Here is a 6,270-nt window from a genome sequence, read left to right on the forward strand (position 1 = left end):
TCATCACATTCATGTTGAAGTGCGAATGAATATCTTAGAAGCGGAATAAGTTGAATTGAATAGAAAAACAGTAGTACTTTGCATTAATTCATGAGGAACAGCAGAGCTCCACACCTTAATCTATGGAGTGTAGAAACTCTACCGTTTGAAAATACATAAGTGAAAGATTCAGGCATGGCCGAATGGCCAGCCCCCAAACGTGATCAATATGATCCAAAGATTAACTAAAAAATCATAAGATGTCAAATACACTAGTAAAAAGTCCTATTTATACTAAACTAGTTACTAGGGTTTACAGAAGTAAGTAATTGATGCATAAATCCACTTCCGGGGCCCACTTGGTGTGTGCTTGGGCTGAGCTTGAAGTTTACACGTGGAGAGGTCATTCTTGGAGTTGAACGCCAGTTTGTAACGTATTTCTGGCGTTTAACTCTGGCTTGTAACGTGTTTCTGGCGTTTAACTCCAGACAGCAGCGTAGAACTGGCGTTCAACGCCCTTTTACATCGTCTAAACTTGGCCAAAGTATGGACTATAATATATTGCTGGAAAGCCCTGAATGTCTACTTTCCAACGCAATTGGAAGCGCGCCATTTTGAGTTTTGTAGCTCCAGAAAATCTACTTTGAGTGCAGGGAGGTCAGAATCCAACAACATCAGCAGTCCTTCTTCAACCTCTGAATCTGATTTTTGCTCAAGTCCCTCAATTTCAGCCAGAAAATACCTGAAATCACAGAAAAACACACAAAGTCATAGTAAAGTCCAGAAATGTGAATTTAACATAAAAACTAATGAAAACATCCCTAAAAGTAACTAGATCCTACTAAAAACATACTAAAAACAATGCCAAAAAGCGTATAAATTATCCGCTCATCACGCGTCATTTGGGTTGAGAGTCCAACCATATTCTAGCTCTGTCTCTTACAGCAAAAGGGAAAAGCATGAGCCTGTAGACTTCAGGATCTACTCCATTAGTCTTAACAGTATCACAGATCTGCAAGAATTCAGTTAAGAACTGAAAAGGATCTTCAGATGGAAGTCCATGAAACTTGCAGTTTTGTTGCATCAGAGAAACTAATTGAGGTTTCAGCTCAAAATTGTTTGCTCCAATGGTAGGGATGGAGATGCTTCTTCCATGTAAATTGGAATTAGGTGCAGTAAAGTCACCAAGCATCCTCTTGCATTATCATTATTTTCGGCTGCCATATCCTCTTCTTGTTCGAAAATTTCTGTAAGGTTATCTCTGGATTGTTGTATTTTAGCTTCTCTTAGTTTCCTCTTCAGAGTCCTTTCAGGTTCAGGGTCTGCTTCAACAAGAATGTTCTTGTCCTTGCTCCTGCTCATATGAAAAAGAGGGAACAGAAAAATAATAATAGTAGGGATCCTTTTTACCCAGGTATAGAGGTTCCCCTGTGTGAGTGGAAGAAAAGAAGAGTAGAAGAAAAGAAGAAGAGAAAATCTGAACTCCGAGAGAGAGAGGGGGTTCGGATTTTTGGTGAGTGAGGATGAGATGTTAGTAAATAAATAAATAAATAGAAGAGGATGAGAGGGGGAGGTTTTCGAAAATAATTTTTGAAAAAGAGTTAGTGATTTTCAAAAATTAGAAGAAATAAATTAAAATTGAATTTTGAAACAATTAGTTAATTAAAAAGAATTTTTGAAAAAGAGGGAGATATTTTCGAAAATTAGAGAGAGAGGGTTAGTTAGGTAGTTTTTAAAAAGATAAGAAACAAACAAAAAGTTAGTTAGTTAGTTGAAACAAATTTGAAAATCAATTTTGAAAAGATAAGAAGATAAGAAGTTAGAAAAGATATTTTAAAATCAAATTTTTGAAAAAGATATGATTTTGAAAAAGATAAGATAAAAAGATATTTTTGAAAAGATATGATTGAAATTAGTTTTGAAAAAGATTTGATTTTTAAAATCATAATTAATGACTTGATTCACAAGAAATCACAAGATATGATTCTAGAACTTAAAGTTTGAATCTTTCTTAACAAGCAAGTAACAAGCTTGAAATTTTTGAATCAAAATATTAATTGATGATGTTATTTTCGAAAATTAGGAGATAAAGATAAGAAAAAGATTTTTGAAAAATATTTTAAAAAATTTCGAAAATAAATAAGAAAAGTGAAAAAGATATGATTTTTGAAAAAGATAAAATTTGAAAATTTGATTTGACTCATAGAAAACAACTGGATTTTAAAAATTTTTGAAAAAGTCAACTCAAATTTTCGAATTTTATGAGAGGAAAAAGGGAAAGATATTTTTTTTTTTGAATTTTTATGATGAGAGAGAAAAACATGAAAATGATGCAATGCATGAAAATTTTTAGATCAAAACAGTGAATGCATGCAAGAATGCTATGAATGTCAAGATGAACACCAAGAACACTTTGAAGATCATGATGAACATCAAGAACATATTTTTGAAAAATTTTTGATGCAAAGAAAACATGCAAGACACCAAACTTAGAAATCTTTGATGCTTAGACTCTATGGATGCAAAAATGCACATGAGAAACAAGAAAATACACAAAACAAGAAAACATTAAGATCAAACAAGAATTTTTACCAAGAACAACTTGAAGATCATGAAGAACACTATGAATGCATGAATTTTTCAAAAAATGCAAGATGAACATGCAATTGACACCAAACTTGAAATTGACTCAAGACTCAAACAAGAAACACAAAATATTTTTTATTTTTTTATGATTTTGTGATTTTTTTTGTATTTTTCGAAAATTATTTGTGAAAAAGAAAAATAAGGATTCCAAAATTTTTAATATGAATTCCAGGAATCTTGCATTCTTATTCTAAAGCTCCAATCTGAGGGTTAGACATGGCTTAATAGCCAGTCAAGCTTTAGAATGTAACTCAGATATACTGCTCATTAATTATCAAATTAACTTGCATCTATGCTGATGGTTGGAAGCCCCTATCCAAATGAATTTAGACATGGCTTTACAGCCAGTCAAGCTTCAATATGCTTCATGAAACACTAGAATTCATTCTTAAAAATTCTGAAGAATATAATAAAAATTTTTTGAAAAGAATTTTTAAAAATTTTTTTTTTTGAAAATAAAGGAGAAATTTTTTTGAAGATTTTTGAAAAATTTTTGAAAATAAAACAAAAAGAAAATTACCTAATCTGAGCAACAAGATGAACCGTCAGTTGTCCAAACTCGAACAATCCCCGGCAACGGCGCCAAAAACTTGGTGCACGAAATTTTGATCTCAGGCAACGGCGCCAAAAACTCTGTACGCACGTCTTAATAAATCGTTTTTCATTCACAACTTCGATACAACTAACCAGCAAGTGCACTGGGTCGTCCAAGTAATAAAACCTTACGTGAGTAAGGGTCGATCCCACGGAGATTGTTGGTATGAAGCAAGCTATGGTCATCTTGTAAATCTCAGTCAGGCGGATAATAATTGATTATGGAGTTTTCGAAAATAAATAATAAATAAACAAAGAATAAAGATAGAAATACTTATGTATATCATTGATGAGAATTTCAGATAAGTGTATGGAGATGCGTTCGTTCCTCTGAACTTCTGCTTTCCTGCTGTCTTCATCCAATCAGTCCTACTCCTTTCTATGGCTGGCTTTCTGTAAGGACATCACCATTGTCAATGGCTACTTTTCATCCTCTCTGGAAAATGGTCCGATGCGCTGTCACTGCATGGCTAATCATCTGGAGGCATCACCGTGGTCAATGGCTGCATCCTATCCTCTTGTGAAAATGGTCCAAATGCTCTGTCACAGCACGGCTAATCATCTGAGGTTCTCGATCATACTGGAATAGGATTCACCCTCCTTTTGCGTCTGTCACTACGCCCAGCACTCACGAGTTTGAAGTTCGTCACAGTCATTCAATCCCAGAATCCTACTCGGAATATCACAGACAAGGTTTAGACTTTCCGGATTCTCATGAATGCCGCCATCAATCTAGCTTATACCACGAAGATTCTGATTAAGAGATCCAAGAGATACTCATTCAATCTAAGGTAGAACGGAAGTGGTTGTCAGACACGCGTTCATAGGGAATGATGATGATTGTCACGTTCATCACATTCATGTTGAAGTGCGAATGAATATCTTAGAAGCGGAATAAGTTGAATTGAATAGAAAAACAGTAGTACTTTGCATTAATTCATGAGGAACAGCAGAGCTCCACACCTTAATCTATGGAGTGTAGAAACTCTACCGTTTGAAAATACATAAGTGAAAGGTTCAGGTATGGCCGAATGGCCAGCCCCCAAACGTGATCAATATGATCCAAAGATGAACTAAAAAATCATAAGATGTCAAATACACTAGTAAAAAGTCCTATTTATACTAAACTAGTTACTAGGGTTTACAGAAGTAAGTAATTGATGCATAAATCCACTTCCGGGGCCCACTTGGTGTGTGCTTGGGCTGAGCTTGAAGTTTACACATGGAGAGGTCATTCTTGGAGTTGAACGCCAGTTTGTAACGTATTTATGGCGTTCAACTCTGGCTTGTAACGTGTTTCTGGCGTTTAACTCCAGACAACAGCGTAGAACTGGCGTTCAACGCCCTTTTACGTCCTCTAAACTCAGCCAAAGTATGGACTATAATATATTGATGGAAAGCCCTGGATGTCTACTTTCCAACGCAATTGGAAGCACGCCATTTTGAGTTCTGTAGCTCCATAAAATCCACTTTAAGTGCAGGGAGGTCAGAATCCAACAGCATCAGCAGTCCTTCTTCAACCTCTGAATCTGATTTTTGCTCAAGTCCCTCAATTTCAGCCAGAAAATACCTGAAATCACAGAAAAATACACAAAGTCATAGTAAAGTCCAGAAATGTGAATTTAACATAAAAACTAATGAAAACATCCCTAAAAGTAACTAGATCCTACTAAAAACATACTAAAAACAATGCCAAAAAGCGTATAAATTATCCGCTCATCACGCGTCATTTGGCGAATTTTCTTGTCACGCGTACGCGTCATCCATGCATACGCGTCCTTTGTGCAGACTCCAATCCACGCGTACGCGTCAGGCACGCGCACACATCGTTGTGCAGATTCGCTTCCACGCGCACACATCGGGTACGCGCACGTGTCGCTATGCAGATCTCCAATTCGCGCGCACACGTGAGCCATGCGTGCGCGTAGCTTCTCGCTGGTTGTCTCCTTTATTTCTTGTGCTCCTTCTATTTTTGCAAGCTTCCTCTCCATCCTATAAGCCATTCCTTGTCCTGTAAAGCCTGAAAACACGTACACGCGGATCACGGCATCAAATGGTATGAGAAGACATTAAGAATACACAATTTAAAGGCTCAGGAAGCAGGTTTTCAATCATAGAGCATAATTAGGAAGGAATTGTAAAATCATGCAATTAGTATGAATAAGTGAGTAAAGGGTTGATAAAATCACTCAAATTAGCACAAGATAAACCATAAAATAGTGGTTTATCAAAGCTCATGTTTGGGGACCTATTTGTTTAGGGGTATAATAATTGGGGTATTGGTAGTTGTAGTTGTGTTTTGTATGTATGTGGTGGCTGTTTTGGCAAGTTTAAATATGTGTTGATTATCAAATTGTTGGATTGAAATGTCTCATTATATTTAGATGGATATGCATGAAATCAATGGTGGTGAAATAGTATAAAATAAACACATTGCTTTTGGTTTGTTTCATTCATTTATCAAAATGGTTACATAACTGATAATCAAAATATTGTAACCACACAAGTAGCTAAGTTTAGTAGCAACATAAACCAAATCACACAAAAGAAGGTTTATTTCTTTCAATATAGACTAAACCAAACAAACTAACCCAAATAATAAAAGGTCTATTTCCTCCAACATAACAAAATATGGTGTTGGAATCCTTAAAAGCATCATTTCTTCGCAGACTGCTTCAATCCCGGTGTTGGAATAAATTTGAACAATCTAGATGTTGTACCACTGGTTGCAGCTACCATGGTCTCAGCACTAACACTCCCCTGAATTTTGGGCCTGATTACTATTTGCTTTGGATGTCTAAAAGGTTGCTGAGCCTAGAATTAACAAAATTATTATGAGAATATTTCATACAGATTTTAACATACGCATTAAGTCATTCAAAATTAGCATACATTGGAATTGCCTGAACATTTTTTGTGACATATGAAGGAGAATCTTCAATTTGAGTGTCATGAGAGGGAGGATTAGAATTTCGCAAACTACCAGGTCCAGATACATCAACTTATGTTTTCAATGAAACCAAAAAAGGGCAATGAATATATTTGAGGGTA

Source organism: Arachis ipaensis, chromosome B9 (assembly GCF_059453495.1).
Source record: "Arachis ipaensis isolate K30076 ecotype BB chromosome B9, ASM5945349v1, whole genome shotgun sequence".
NCBI lineage: Eukaryota > Viridiplantae > Streptophyta > Magnoliopsida > Fabales > Fabaceae > Arachis > Arachis ipaensis.